Source organism: Cydia amplana, chromosome 6, assembly GCF_948474715.1.
Source record: "Cydia amplana chromosome 6, ilCydAmpl1.1, whole genome shotgun sequence".
Lineage (NCBI taxonomy): Eukaryota > Metazoa > Arthropoda > Insecta > Lepidoptera > Tortricidae > Cydia > Cydia amplana.
This window is the reverse complement of record NC_086074.1, coordinates 12,784,838-12,801,455: the sequence shown is the minus strand read 5'-3', so window position 1 is coordinate 12,801,455 and position 16,618 is coordinate 12,784,838. Positions and strand designations below refer to the sequence as shown.

Sequence of the window (16,618 nt, the reverse complement as noted above, 5' to 3'; positions counted from 1 at the left end):
GGCCAAGTGCGAGTCGGACTCGCCCATGAAGGGTTCCGTATTTAGGCGATTTATGACGTATAAAAAAAAACTACTTACTAGATCTCGTTCAAACCAATTTTCGGTGGAAGTTTACATGGTAATGTACATCAGATATTTTTTTTAGTTTTATCATTCTCTTATTTTAGAAGTTACAGGGGGGGGGGGGACACACATTTTACCACTTTGGAAGTGTCTCTCGCGCAAACTATTCAGTTTAGAAAAAAATGATATTAGGAACCTCAATATCATTTTTGAAGACCTATCCATAGATACCCCACACGTATGGGTTTGATGAAAAAAAAAATTTTGAGTTTCAGTTCGAAGTATGGGGAACCCCAAAAATTTATTGTTTTTTTTTCTATTTTTGTGTGAAAATCTTAATGCGGTTCACAGAATACATCTACTTACCAAGTTTCAACAGTATAGTTCTTATAGTTTCGGAGAAAAGTGGCTGTGACATACGGACGGACAGACAGACAGACAGACGGACAGACGGACAGACAGACAGACAGACAGACATGACGAATCTATAAGGGTTCCGTTTTTTGCCATTTGGCTACGGAACCCTAACAATAAATTTTTGGGGTTCCCCATACTTCGAACTGAAACTCAAAATTTTTTTTTTCATCAAACCCATACGTGTGGGGTATCTATGGATAGGTCTTCAAAAATGATATTGAGGTTTCTAATATCATTTTTTTCTAAACTGAATAGTTTGCGCGAGAGACACTTCCAAAGTGGTAAAATGTGTGTCCCCCCCCTGTAACTTCTAAAATAAGAGAATGATAAAACTAAAAAAAATATATGATATACATTACCATGTAAACTTCCACCGAAAATTGGTTTGAACGAGATCTAGTAAGTAGTTTTTTTTATACGTCATAAATCGCCTAAATACGGAACCCTTCATGGGCGAGTCCGACTCGCACTTGGCCGCTTTTTTACCTTCTAATTTAATACGGTAGTGTGACGGTAGGTTACTTTAATGTAACAGTTTACCTTGATTTGAAGTTGTTTGCGCTTGGATTAAATTATCCTGTATCTTTCGTAGAGGTAACAGGAACAGGTAAATAGTACATTAAAACATTTAAAACATGGTAAGCTTAATAGCTTAATACATAAAAGAATGAACATACGAATGTTCAAACTAGTTTCAGCCAGATATTTCCACTTATCCACGACAGCAGCAGTTAACATGTGAAATGGTTTGTGTTAGTGCTCGCGTTGGCAGCGTACGCTGAGAATATTACTCTTTGGTCACTTTTATATGCAAATGCGCGTATCATATTTCATGCACCATAAAGCAATGAAGCATGGAGGCTTACTCTAAGGCAGTTTGGGAATGGCGCCAGATTCCTACTTTTTGAATTTGTTTGCTGTTAATATATTAACATGCCATGTGTTAAACATAGCACGAGTGAAATGCGTTTGTGCAGTCCTACCGTGTGTGTTTATTGTACATTCTGTAATAATCATTAATAATTACTACATTATATGTAATTGACTGATAACAAGGTCCCCCGGATTATGATCTGCCTCTGCCTTACCTTTCATGATATCTTTTTTATGAAATTGCGTTAAGTAGTTTACCTACGTAGAAGGTGTTGTATAGTTTGTAGCTTTCTAATAGAGCCCGACGGCTTATCCTATTGTCTATTGTTAAGTAAAACCGCTCGTGCCACGTGCCACAACCACCTGCATAAAAATCGTTCGTTCACTTTACCCAGGTAATTGAATTACAACTCCTATGGAAATTGCAATAAGATTCAAAATGGACTAATGGACAAATATGTGTGTGGTCCGTTCAACTCAGTAACCGAAATACTGAGTGCCGGCGAGTCGAACGCTACAGAACCAGTCTAAAATGTGTCATCGAGATGCGTAACAAAGGCGCGTTATCGGAGAGCGCACCTACACTGGTTTTTTGAGTGTTGGACTAGCCCGCGCTCAGGTGCCAAATAGAATAATGAAGACCCTTTTTTGCAGGTAAGTAGCGGGTGCGGTTTTACTGAACAATAGACAATAGGATAAGCCTTCGGGCTCTACTAGAAAGCTACAAACTATTATTATACCATCGAATTTTTAGATAAAACGGCTAAGTGCGAGTCGGAATCTAGCCCCGAAGCTTCCATGTAACAAGTTAACTCGTATTTTTTAGGTAGTTTCTAGCTTAAAAGTTATGAAAGAACCAAAGGTATATTATAGATATCTATGCATATACAGTTGCACAAATAAACAATTCTAATCTATGCCAAAGATACACCGTGTTGTTTTTTGCCATTTCTGGATTATATTACTGACATTACAAATATTACTATTACAATGAAAGATTCTTGTAGTTTACTCATAATGTCAATAAGAAAATATTGTAGCTCGGTAACGGATCTCCCGCCCATGGCAGCCGCCCGCCCGAAGAGGCTGCGCGGCTGGGGCGCCGCGTCGCCGCCAGTTGCTGCGTCAACCATAACAACATCAAGACCATGTATAAACTTATTCCATTATAGACCTTGAGCTCGCGCAATAAAGTACATATTCGAACGACTTCTAAATTGCGCTTATGATCGAATGTTATGCTAAACGCAGCAGAGCCACCGTCATTCACAAGTACTCGTGAATGAATCAGAGCGCCCACGCGATTACAGTAAAACAAAAGCGTGCAATATGGTGCCAGTAATGGCAACTAGGAAAATAAATTGTATAAAATATAAGCTGCGTTGGTGATTGGAAGGGTTATTTATGTTTCAGGATGGGAGATAAATATCTTATAGAGTACGTAAGTGGTTAAAGTTAAATGCACTATTTGTGACGTCCCACGGGTAAAGGTACCTTATGGCCGTTGGCGCTTACGCTATTATTAACGCCGCTCCGCCGCCGCGCGCTATTATTATTGCGGCGCTATGCGACGTAAGCGCCAAGTGCCATAAGGTACCTTTTGTCGTGGAACGTCACATTTATGGAGATCAAAAATAAATTATGTAAAATCAAGTACTAAGCAGAACCGTTACCGACGAACTAGGTACCTACGGAGAAGGTAACCTTAGAGGAAAAAAATAATAATTATATAGTCTATCATTAATAAGAATAGGTACGAGTATAAGTAATAAATGCATTAGTAGGTATAAGAAATAGTAAAATTCCAATTTACTATCATACAGTGTATGTTATACCTACACAAACACATCACACAACAATAGTAAATGATAAAAACTTAAATTTTATATTGATTATCAGGCAATTTGATTCATTAGCCATTTCGATCACGACGCAAGCGGACTATCGAAGCAATACACCTAGGCCGCCGATGTGATAAAATATTCTGGTGCAGTAAGAATTAATATCGGCAAATTGATCAGCTATAGGTAATTGATGTAATTAGAGGGTACTTACGCCGCGAGCCTCACAAGTGTCGCGGACTGACACGTCGCCGCCATCCGGTTCACCACCACACGCGAAATGAATATATTATAGGGCTAAAGTAAGAACCAGTTAAATTTAATACTTTGCTAATTGTTTTGCGTTAAACAATCGCGATCAAAGAGCGCGCGAATGGTCGGCACGCCGATCAATGTAGTCCAAGTGGCATGACAATGGACTGTAACAGAATTTATTTTATGACATTTATAATGAAGATTCTTAAAAAAGAAAGAAAACTTAAGTTTATACAAAAATGCGTGCGTGTTATGTTATCCTACCACTTTCGGTGGCAAGATCAGCAACCTACAACATCATGCATGAAAAATATTTTGCAAATTTTGTTTAAAAAACACGTTCAACAACACGAAAGTAATCTAGGAATGTGAAATCCACCATTTTTTGTAACATATTTGTAAAGATATTCGAACTAATTTTTTTTAACATATTTGCCCTAAACACTTTACACGGAAAAAGAAAAAATGTATGACAACTATTATAGGTAGGTATGTGTACTAAAACGCATTTTTAAGGCGTAAAAAGGGAACAATTTATACATTATGACTTTTTTGCATAAATTTGGCGCAGCCCTGGGGACCGATTTTTTAAATTCGACCGCTCGATTTCGTGTATTTCGTTCAGTAATATCTCCACTACTAGGCCTGTAAATTCTACTAATAGAATTGAAAACGAGTGGTCAATACCAATAGATTCTAATTTCTATCACTCGTATTTCAAAAATCAGCATTTCGCCGTTTTCCACCGATTTTCGAGTGACGAAATCGAGCGATCGAAATTCAAAAATCGGCCCCCTGAGCGAGATGAAGTCACATTGACATTCGGTCACTATGTCTAATAAAAAAAGGTATTTATAAATATTAGGTACCTACGTAGTAAAAATTAGACCGTATTCTTAAAACCAAATTTTTTACCATCACCTATTCGGAAAATGACTTTTTCTTCCCTCCTAGGAGGGATCAAAGTGGCATTTTTGTTCCCTGGGGCCTTTTCTGTTCTAGGACATTATTTTTCTTTTTTTTTTACGTACCTAATGCAATATTTTTTTCTAGCTTTGAAACATAATAATTTCCTCATACGATTATCTCAAGATAATATTTTAGAATAAAATTGTAGAATCCTTCCCTTCGTTCAGGATTCAGTAATATACGCCCTCGCCGTAAATATGTCATTTGGTTCCCATGTGACACAATGTACTAAGGTTTCACATTCACATGAAAATGATCGTTAGTGACTGGAGTAAGCTTGTGAATGGGAAAGGCATTTAAAGGCATAATGTCGCGAACGTTGAAGCAGCGATGGTACCTGAAAAAGATGCTGCTTTTTATTTGGCTTTTCGACTCGTATCCTCCGTGTTACAGGTTTCATTGAAACATTTTTAACATTTCTCGGTAAACACCTTTTTCCTGTGGTGATGTCGGTCGAGAATACTAAATGTTATCTAAATAGGTTATTTAAGATTAAAAACATTCAGTCCCCGAGTAAGTACCTACCTATAGATATTTATTACAGGTCAGTTCGATTATCTATATACAGTGTGTAAATCTAATACAGGTGAATATTTAAACGGTGGTTAGCATAGGACCTAAGAAGTAAGAAGTGTATTAAGAAATATTTTGTTTACAATACAATACAATACAAATCCTCTTTATTGCACAACCTCAGAATAAATGTACATGGAAACACAAATAATACATGAAGACAGAGGTAAACAACAGGCGGTCTTATCGCTAAAGAGCGATCTCTTCCAGACAACCTTTAGGTAGTGGAGAAATGAAAAATGATATAATTAGGAGGTGCAAAAAAAACTAAATTTAAACTAGAAAGAATACCTTTAAATTTTAATTCTACAACAATAATACAATACATAAACATACATACTACTAAAATTATTTATACCTACATATATATATACATAACACATATACATATATACAATACTATAATTCTTGCCAAAAGTGATAACCAGTAACGCGAACAGGCATACTAAGGAAGGGACAGATAATATGTTTTAAGATTTGATTTAAAAATCGCAAGGGATTGATCGGATTTCGACAGGAAGAGAGTTCCATAGCCGAACAGCCCGAAAGGTGAAAGAGCAGTTATAAAATTTATTAATATAGGTAATGAAAATTTTAACCATACAACATAATTCGGCCCGCAATACCTATACCTCTTCGAGCAACATCGGCTTCCGACAATTATTTTTTGAACACATTCCAAATATCTGTATATACGTGGGTAACCAGGTACCTACCTCCTAATTATTAATTCATGTCTTTCATTTTGATAATTATTGTCCTCCTATTTGATCTGCTAAGCTAAGTCGGACGTGTCGGATATGAACATCTTGCAGCATTCTATGTATCAATCAAGTTAATTTACCTTCTTTCCTTCTAGCTTCAAAAAGTTATTTTGCTTGTTCTATGGCTATTTTAGTTCATCATTTGTCTTAAATACTTCTTCTTTTTGTACGTTAATAAAATTATATATTAGTATTTACGTTCCCTTAAACTAATATAAGATTATATTTTCTATAAAGAGATACATAATTTAATTTATAGTTAGCACGTTAAGAATTATGTTTTGCTGCGGCACCCATTAATATGAGGGGCGATCTGTCGAAGGGACAAAAACGATAGCCACAGAATTCCTGTTTACGCAACGGAATCCTATAAAAGTATGTGCACAGAAAATATTTTGCTTTCTTATTCCAATACGACTACGAGACTGTTAAATGGTAAAAAGCGTTGTCCTATTTCTCAGAACAGTGCCAAGTAAAGTCGGCGCATTTAAGAGATTTATATACATGCGACGTGCAAATACGTTCCCAGCCGATCACAGATTGATTGATTTGATAGCCACAATTACAGTTTATTTAATAATTTATAAGCTGCTATATGGACGAGAAATGTCGTGTTCAGAAGTCGGTAGTTAGTGACGTATTAGCATTAACGTCCTTTGCGCTGCCCGCCGGGGCTGGCGCCGCGTCGCGCCGACCACATTAGTACACGGGAAATTACATAGCTTGTTGAGATAACTATGAATATTATTATACTCTTTAACAGATAATTGTAGCACGAGAAAAATCACGACAGGTATTTCGACGCAATTGCAATAGTTCGTCATCCGAGCGCCCCGTTTCACCATAGCCAACCATAGCTAATATGGGCTTCGTTTTCCGCACTTAAGGCCGTAAGTGTTGGACAGTCAGCAGCAGAAGTTGCTAAGCGGGCGAGGTGTTCAAAACTATCTTAACACGCTCTTATTTTCTTAACAATAAAGTCGCGTCAAGATCATTTTGAACACGTGTCCCTGCTTAGCAACTTCTGCTGCTGACTGGACCATTGCGTTACACCATTTAATGTGAGGAAGTATGTCCTATGGCTACCTTTCTTACTGAACCTTACTTCCTAGCTTCGTTACATCATTTAATATGTACTTACAAGTAACCTTTGATTAATATGATGCAATAAATAATTTGCTCGATTATGAATATGCGATTTGTTTTACTTAGTATAGCAAAGTGAATCGATTTGTAGGGTTATTTGTAATTGGTCTGAGTGATAATTTAAATTAATTGACGCGATCCTTTGCGATTTCCATTTCCAGACTAGGTAGATGTCTAAATAAACAGTACGATATTTTAGATTAAATTATAATATCTTAGCTTTGCTCGGAATACATATAAAAACTGACAAAATACGCGTTTTCCCAGAGATGAAACATAGCTATATTTTCGCCGCCGAAAACCCCCATATAGCAAATTTCATCGAAATCGTTGGAGCCGTTGCTGAAATCCCCAATTATAATATATATAAATAAACAAGAATTGCTCGTTTAAAGGTACATGATATGTATATACTATATATCGATTTATTGTTAAAGCGTGCCTACGTTTGTAGCCATGGTGGTATTTAATCTGGCCCTGCGATGGGATACTCGTATAAACGTTTCTGGCTGGGTGCAGACAGGCGAGTCTATTGCGCTGAAAGATAACAGCTGCAATTTATTTTATCACAATATCGGTGATTTATGGATAATCGTCGCCGCGCTCAGATGGAAAATTGTAAAGAACTAATCACATCCAGGTTTACGGTAAGTTAAAGGCAGTTTATAAATCAAAGTTTTATTGGATATATTATAGGTTTATTTCTACTTTATTGTGATACCCAATTTATACTGGCAGCAATTGTTTGCAGCAGCATTTTCTTGGTTTAAAAAGTTTCTACAGTAAGTGGTGAAAAAGTTTCTACAAAATAAAACTTAAGATATAGGTGAGCCCAGCCTAACTCAGTGTTTCCCTTCTTTAGAAGGCATGTTAAGAGGATAGTGGACCTCTGCTGCCATACAAATGCTGTAGACCTCATTGTAATTTTCAATAATCTTACATTTCAAAACTCTAGTAATACCTAGTGACGCACGCGCCGTAGCTGGCGCCCCGCGTAAACAAAGATAATAATGCCGCGAATGATCTATCTCGCGTATATCTCAGTGGCCAGTTATTATGGGGCCATTATCACTTTAGTATAGTTAATCACACCGATCGATAATGTCAGATAATGATCTGCGTCTTACAAGGTATCAGGACAAGTGATTGCTGGACCGCAACACGAGGATCTTAAATAAATCATAGTTTGATCGAATAACCTAATTGATTTTTATATACTGTTGAGTTTTAATTTTAATAAAAATGGCGCATGTATATGTTATACTATACCATACCATACCATATACCTACTAACCTTCATGTTATTTTTAAAATATTTAATTTAGAAACCGATATTTTAATTTAGAAACTTATTGGACTGGACTTGTTAACAGATCGTAATTCTATGGATTTTAGTAACAAAGGGGCTTAAATAACATATAAAGTATAAACTAACTTGTTAAAAAAACTAAAACTACAAAAAAATTTAAATTAATACTAAAATAAAAGAAACTTACTTACTTATAAAATAAAAACCTTGGATTTTAGTGTCCAATGACAAACCAACTATTTTTTTTATTCTAGCTTATCCACTTCTACATCTCACAATCAGTCGAAAACATTTAAGTTTGATAGGACATGCCAAAGAAATAGATAATTACACAACATATATCAATCATACACAGGTAGGTACATACTTACGCTCATACTTAAAATATCACGCTCCCTTATTTATCTGTTGTGTCGGAGTTTGCAGGCTATACCTAGTTTAGCCTTTAGCAGTGTATTGATAAACCACCAGCTATTTATATTGCCACTAACTAGGCGCCTTGTCGTATGTTTTACATGGCAGGCTACTGATATTATTCATAATTGCTGTTATTTCTCGTTTGCCAGCGTTGTATAATTTGTTCGTATGACTGCCCTGTATGGACATTGATTGGATCTGAATCAGGCAGCCGACTCATGCAAACTTGTTAACTTCATCAGGAAAAAGGCGTAGAAGCCATTATTTTATTCCGTGTAAACAAGTCTTAATCATGCATAGTTTTTGCCTTAGTTTATTAAATAACTGTGCCTACTAGTTTGCAAAAGTTATAGGATTAAATATCTAGTTTTCGCACCCAATGTCTGTATGATTATTGCTTTGAAATAAGTTAGAGAACGTGTCAATCAGGGTGATGGTAATACTTAGGTTTATCCTACTTTCCTTGAATCCACCATACGTAGTTTTATGGGATTTTACGAAATCTTATGACATACATATTTGTTTTTCCTTTTCAGTAATGTCGTGTATTATTAAAATAATATTAACTCCTAAATCTTACAAGAGACTCCTTAAACTACACCCTCCTTTTTATATGCTCCTTGATATTTTTTCTGTTTACTCTTTCTCTATGGCTGGCACTGTTATTTATATATGTTATATAAATTTATGTTTATTAACTCACCTTTGTTTGTTTAATTTTTATTTATGTGCGTGTGTGGTATATTGTTTATTATACGTATGTGTATTTTGTCACAGGTTTCTTTCATTGCATTTACAACACCTACAAGTAAGTACACTACCTAAAAGTTGCCTGGAAGAGATCCTTTTCTAGCAATAAGACCGCCTGTTGTTTAGGTACCTGTACTTGTGTTGCTGTTTTATTATTGTATTATTTTCTCCTATTGAGGTGTGAAAAAAAGTATTGTACTTATTGTGTTGTATTTGATAGTTAACTAAAATTCGTACCGTTTGGACCCGCTACTGCTATAGTTCGTTTTTTTTAGCATTAGAAAGAACTTGAAAGAAGGTAAGCGATTTTGACATGTCTTTTAATTGAAAACACTTTTTTAAAATCAATAACTATTACTTATGAAAACAGAAGACAATAAAAGATCGTATTAGATTCATAATTGTTACATATTTACCGTAACTTATTTTTAAAATGTGTTTTTTAATTAAAAGACACATCAAGATTGTATACCTTATTTCTAATGCTAAAAAAAACGAACTATATACTTGATGATAATTTTTTTCCTGGTAAGTATATACATCAGCGATTTCACAGTTTCTAACACGTCTTCTACCCACTATTTGTATTAATTAATACTATTTTTAGTTACTAAAGCCAAATATGTGTGTATTATTTTTATTACACATAATAATTAACCTAACCACGCAATAAAAAATACAAACCGAATATAAACTATTTCCTTGATGACAGATAAGATAGGTACTTAAGTTTTTTAGCAACCAGTTTTAATTAAATGGTAATGAGGGTATTTAGTGCCACTGAAGAGGTACTGCACTGCAATGCAAGTAGCACTTACCAGGTTTAGTAGGTTAACTTATACATATACCGTCCCTTTGGCAGTATATCAGTGACTAAACTCCTTGTTATGCCAGTAATCAGGTCAGATCTAACTACATTCACATATAGGACTATGGTATGGCAATATGTATCTTGTTCGGTGTATAACCTTCACGCGCTTTACTATATTAATTTTCTAGATTTAAAATAATGACATGTAAAAATAGTGTCAGTTTGATTTATTCTTGTACTAGCTGTTGCCCGCGACTTCGTACGCGTGGATTTGTATATTGGTGGTTATTCTACATTAGCTTAGAACATTATGCAGCAAAATATTGCAGTAGGACGGTTAATCATTTGTTAATTATTAATATTATACAACGCATGAGACTTGTCTTTCACAACCTACGAAGTTTCTAGCCCCTAACTAAATAAAATTGTTCTCGACATAATCCCTCTCAACCTCTTTAGAAGATTTTCATGTCCTCTATTCAACAAAACCTACTACCTAACTACCTATTTACGAAGTTTGAAGTAAATAAAATTTGAACTTTTTAACCATTTTAGGGGATGAATTTTTAAAAACGCTGAAATGGCTTTTCTTGTATTCTAATAATATGCCTCTGTACAAAGATTCAAGCCCCGTTCTCACAAAAATGTTTGAACTCCATACAAACCACCACCTTGAGATATAAATTTTCAAAAACGCTGAAATTATTTTTTTTCCGTTTTAAAATAATACCTTTTTATGAATTTTCAAGTTCCTAGCTTAAAATAAAATTTGAACTCCGTACAAACTTTCAACCCCTTTTTAAACCTGTTAGGGGATGAATTTTACAAAACGCTGAAATTACTTGTATTGTCTTCTAATAATATCCCCAAATACAAAGATTCAAGTCCCGCGCTCGAAAAAATGTTTGATATCCATACAAACTTTCAACCCTTTTTTCACCACCTTAGGGGATGAATTTTTAAAAACGCTGAAATTAGTTTTCTTGTATTTAAATTTAATATCTATTTGCAAAGTTTCAAGTTCCTAGCTTAAAATGAAATTTGCACCCCAAGACGAACTTTCATCCCCTTTTTAACCCCCTTAGGGGTTGAATTTCCAAAAAATGTCGCAATTACTTTATTTTGTGATCGGCTATTATGCCTTTCTAAGAAGTTTCAAAGCATTTGTAATGGATTCAAACTTTCAACCCCTTTTTAACCCTGTTAGGGGATGAATTTTACAAAACGCTGAAATAAATTTTCCTGTCTTTTAATAATATCCCCAAATACAAAGATTCAAGTCCCGCGCTCGAAAAAATGTTTGATATCCATACAAACTTTCAACCCCTTTTTCACCACCTTACGGGATGAATTTTCATAAACGCTGAAATTAGTTTTCTTGTATTTTAATAATATAATTTTTTCCGAAGTTTCAAGTACCTAGCATAAAATAAAATTTGAACCACATACAAACTTTCAACCCCTTTTTAACCCTGTTAGGGGATGAATTTTAAAAAACGCTGAAATTACTTTTCCTGTCTTTTAATAATATCCCCAAATACAAAGATACAAGTCCCGCGCTCGAAAAAATGTTTGATGTCCATACAAACTTTCAACCCTTTTTTCACCACCTTAGGGGATGAAATTTCAAAAACGCTGAAATTAGTTTTCTTGTATTTAAATTTAATATCTATTTGTAAAGTTTCAAGTTCCTAGCTTAAAATGAAATTTGCACCCCAAAACGAACTTTCATCCCCTTTTTAACCCCCTTAGGGGTTGAATTTCCAAAAACGTCGCAATTACTTTATTTTGTAATCGGCTACTATGCCTTTCTAAGAAGTTTCAAGGCATTTGTAATGGATTCATACTTTCAACCCCTTTTTAACCCTGTTAGGGTATGCATTTTCAAAAACGCTGAAATTACTTTTCCTGTCTTATAATAATATCCCCATATACAAAGTTTCAAGTCCCACACTCACAAAAATATTTGATCTCCATACAAACTTTCAACCCCTTTTTCACCACCTTGGGGGATGAATTTTCAAAAACGCTGAAATTAGTTTTCTTGTGTTTAAATTTAATATCTTTTTGCAAATTTACAAGTTCCTACCTAATATAAAATTTGCACTCAAGATGAACTTTCATCCCCTTTTTAACTCCCTTAGGGGTTGAATTTCCAAAAACGTTGCAATTACTTTATTTTGAAATCGGCTATTATGCCTTTCTAAGAAGTTTCAAAGCATTTGTTATGGATTCAAACTTTCAACTCCTTTTTAACCCTGTTAGGGGATGAATTTTACAAAACGCTGAAATTACTTTTCCTGTGTTTAAATAATATCCCCAAATACAAAGATTCAAGTCCCGCGTTCGAAAAAATGTTTGATATCCATACAAACTTTCAACCCCTTTTTCACCACCTTACGGGATGAATTTTCAAAAACGCTGAAATTAGTTTTCTTGTATTTTAATAATATATCTTTTTCCGAAGTTTCAAGTACCTAGCTTAAAATAAAATTTGAACCACATACAAACTTTCAACCCCTTTTTAACCCTGTTAGGGGATGAATTTTAAAAAACGCTGAAATTACTTTTCCTGTCTTTTAATAATATCCCCAAATACAAAGATTCAAGTCCCGCGCTCGAAAAAATGTTTGATGTCCATACAAACTTTCAACCCTTTTTTCACCACCTTAGGGGATGAAATTTCAAAAACGCTGAAATTAGTTTTCTTGTATTTAAATTTAATATCTATTTGTAAAGTTTCAAGTTCCTAGCTTAAAATGAAATTTGAACCCAAAAACGAACTTTCATCCCCTTTTTAACCCCCTTAGGGGTTGAATTTCCAAAAACGTCGCAATTACTTTATTTTGTAATCGGCTACTATGCCTTTCTAAGAAGTTTCAAGGCATTTGTAATGGATTCAAACTTTCAACCCCTTTTTAACCCTGTTAGGGGATGAATTTTCAAAAACGCTGAAATTACTTTTCCTGTCTTATAATAATATCCCTATATACAAAGTTTCAAGTCCCACACTCACAAAAATATTTGATCTCCATACAAACTTTCAACCCCTTTTTCACCACCTTGGGGGATGAATTTTCAAAAACGCTGAAATTAGTTTTCTTGTTTTTTAATATAATACATTTTTACAAAGTTTCAAATTCCTAGCTTAAAATAAAACTTGTACCCCATACAACCTTTCATCCCCTTTTTAACCCCCTTAGGGGTTGAATTTTTCAAAATCGCTTCTTATCTCTTGTACACTTTATAAATGCAACCTAGTGTGCGAATTTCAACTTTCTAGCTTTTGTAGTTTCGGCTCTGCGTTGATGAATCAGTCAGTCAGTCAGTCAGTCAGGACACTTGCATTTATATATATAGATAGATAATAAAAGAACGTTATCTTATATTTAATGAAAAAAAAATGTTTAATTCAATAGAGTTCGATATATATTATTATATACACAATCCACCACATTTTTTGGCCCTTCGAACCTGTTTGTGCCAAACTGATTATCTATTAACATCTAACAGGTACTTAAGCTAGGGGCATATCATAGGCAGAGAAACGCAAAAATAAAGTTTAATTACTGGATTAGGTTAGGTTAGGTTAGCACCTAAAGTAATTTCAAAATTAGTAATTAAACTTTTTTTTTGCGTTCCTCTAAATTTGTCCATGAGTGTATAAGATTTGGTTTGGTCAAAGTCCGTAACATGAAAGATCTGAGTGATAGTGTTATCATAATCCTTTTAAAGAATTTCGTAATACGAGAATTCTGGTTTGACTTTTGATTACATATTAGTTATTAACCTTTTCCACGCCGTGTCACACACAAAAGCTGTCACTCAGACGCCACATCATTGAAGTGTCAAAACTGAAGTTGAACTTTATGTATATGCACGTAGGTCGATGTTGCTCTGTGGTCTGTGAGCGATTAATCGGTCTTTGGCGTTGAACCTACGGTGCGGATATATCGGTCATTGACGTCCGAAAGGTTAAATAATACATTACAAACATATTAGAAATTAAGTATAGATAGAGTAATGTGACCCACGACCCACCTCTGTTTAATATGATGATATGCATAGGCTGCATAGCACGCATATGTAGTATACCGACTCGTGTATGTCAGCCTTTACGGCTGTCTGTCTCGCCCTTGCCCTCCAACCAAGATGGCGTCTAGTTTGTAAGACAATAATAGGAATACAGCATTAATTAATTGTGTAACCTGCGTTTTATTTCAAGATATTACAGCATATATATTATGATGGCTACACTGCAGTCCTTTGTTGACTGTACACGCCCTATATAGGATTTTGCCAGATCGAAAGGCGCTATTATCGGGAAAAAATGGAAATTTTTCCGGATTTTGGGACTTAAGTCGGGAAAAAAAAACATTCAAATTAAAGTACTTGTATTAAAAACAACGATATTTTTCATTCACCAACTAGAGTTTCGCTCGCTCGCTCGACGACAGTTCGGAACTTGAAATTATTGTTTTATAACGTGAAGCTGTTTTTCGGGACAGTTTTCACTTTGTCTGGAATGAACACATGCTAAAAATCGGGAGAATCCCGCCAAATCCCGACCATCTGGCAACCCTACCTGTATACAGTGTATACCCTAACTCAACACTGCAGGTCTGGCTGCAGGGTAGCGGGGCTAAATCAACCCTTTAAAGTTTTTTTTGGGCTAAAAAAATGTTCTTGAGGCAATCTGTAATTTTTACACTAACTTAACTTAACTTAACTTTGTTATGCATACAATATGTATAGTAGACAAACTTAATTTTGCGCGCGAGTTAGTGCCATTCGTTACTTTCTAGATCGCCTGGCAAGGTTAAAGACCCGACCAAATGTTCTGGCTTATTTTTTTATGACTATTTAGATAGGTACTTAACTTTTACCTATATAAGTTACAGATTGTCTCAAGAACATTTTTCAGCTTCCCTCGAGGACCTACTGCCGTATTCGAACTTCAAGATATTCACAAGAGACGACACGTACTAGATCCATTCTAGATACGTTATAGTTTAGATATCAACTAGTTCTCTTTTGCAGCGCAATTCGGGCAACCAATGTCACTTTTACGTTAGATAGAGTTAGATATCTATTAGATGTGAATTGGATCTCTAAGTCATATCCTGTGGAAATCGTTCAAGAGTATCTCCAAAATCGCGCAAATGTCAAATTATAACCTAAATATAACCTGTCAGGTTAGATCTTAAACATATCGTTATCGTATCTTGGTGATGTCTAAAAGATATCTAATAGATGTCTATTTCAAAATCCGAATCGGGCCCCTACTTTCTACCTATAAAGTCTACCAGTTCTCGGACCATAACAATTGAGAAGGTAGATATATTAATATGTCGGTACAAATTAAGAGGTTTTCTAAATATTGCGTACTGCAGGCGTCCATAGGCTACGGTGACTGCTTACCATCAGGCGGAACGTATGCTTGTTTGCCACCGACGTGGTATAAAAAACTTTTGTTTTGGTAATCTACGAGAAATTGGATGGAGTTGCATAGTTGGTTACAAAACTAACTTATGAGTGTAGCTGTGTACCTGTAGCAAGTTTAGTTTACACGAAAGGAAATACTTATATCCAAAGATTTTTTAGTAGATGAAAGTCGAGGTGTGAAAGTTCTTATAACAGTCATGTGAGGAGACGACAGGTCTGTTGGTACGGTTCCTGTCATTCAACTCTCGCCAGCGATACCCTCGGGTCGCTGGAGCGATAGCAGGCCGGAGCAGGGTGGCGGGAGGCTCTCGGAACTGGTCGCACGCGCGGGGCAGAGTCGCGCCGGCCGCCAGTCGCGGCACCGGCCATGGTCTGCCACTCAGTGCACGGGCCGCCTCGCCGCCGCAAGCCTGTGTGGCCCTCTGTGCGACCTATCCCGCTGACCTCACGTATCCATACGCACGAACGAACGCTATAACAAAACTTTTTGAGAACATATTCGCAACTTTCGATTTAATATCCTACACGTGACACACGTCTGTTTACATTTTATGTTATTACTTAACTGCATCTTCCATAGTGTTTCGCGAGTGAAGTTAATATACTGAACGGTACTGGAAAACCACGACCTGAATTTAAAGGTAAAGTCATGTTTCCTTACATCTTGCAGTTAAGCTTATCGTTTATGCATGCTTCTAATTGGGCACTTAGCGTCGTCTATTGAAGTGAGGAAAAGTTTATGAAAAAAAATATTTATTTTAATTAGGTAGTTGAAGGGTCCGCATGTTCAGAAAGTTAGTTAAGTAACTTTAGAAATAGTTACATTTTCTCGCACATGTAAGTAACAACACAAGGTTCTGGACTAGGACCTAGCCCTTATACCTACGTATGTCACGTATGTGTTTGTATGGTACAGGATAAAATGTCAAAGTAAAGCCTACTTTAATCTTATTTTGTACTCCGCACGTGCTTGTATGATATTGAT

The 16,618-nt window shown here is 35.5% G+C and overlaps 1 protein-coding gene across 1 annotated transcript in view; it reads left to right on the top strand.

The window, feature by feature from the left end:
- Positions 1-15,815: 15,815 nt before the first annotated feature.
- LOC134648938 (BMP-binding endothelial regulator protein) overlaps positions 15,816-16,618 on the top strand; it is a 62,143-nt gene continuing 61,340 nt past the window's right edge. The window contains exon 1 of the mRNA XM_063503579.1: positions 15,816-16,274. The gene's annotated coding sequence lies outside the window, so the exon portion shown is untranslated. The remainder of the gene's footprint in view (positions 16,275-16,618) is intronic.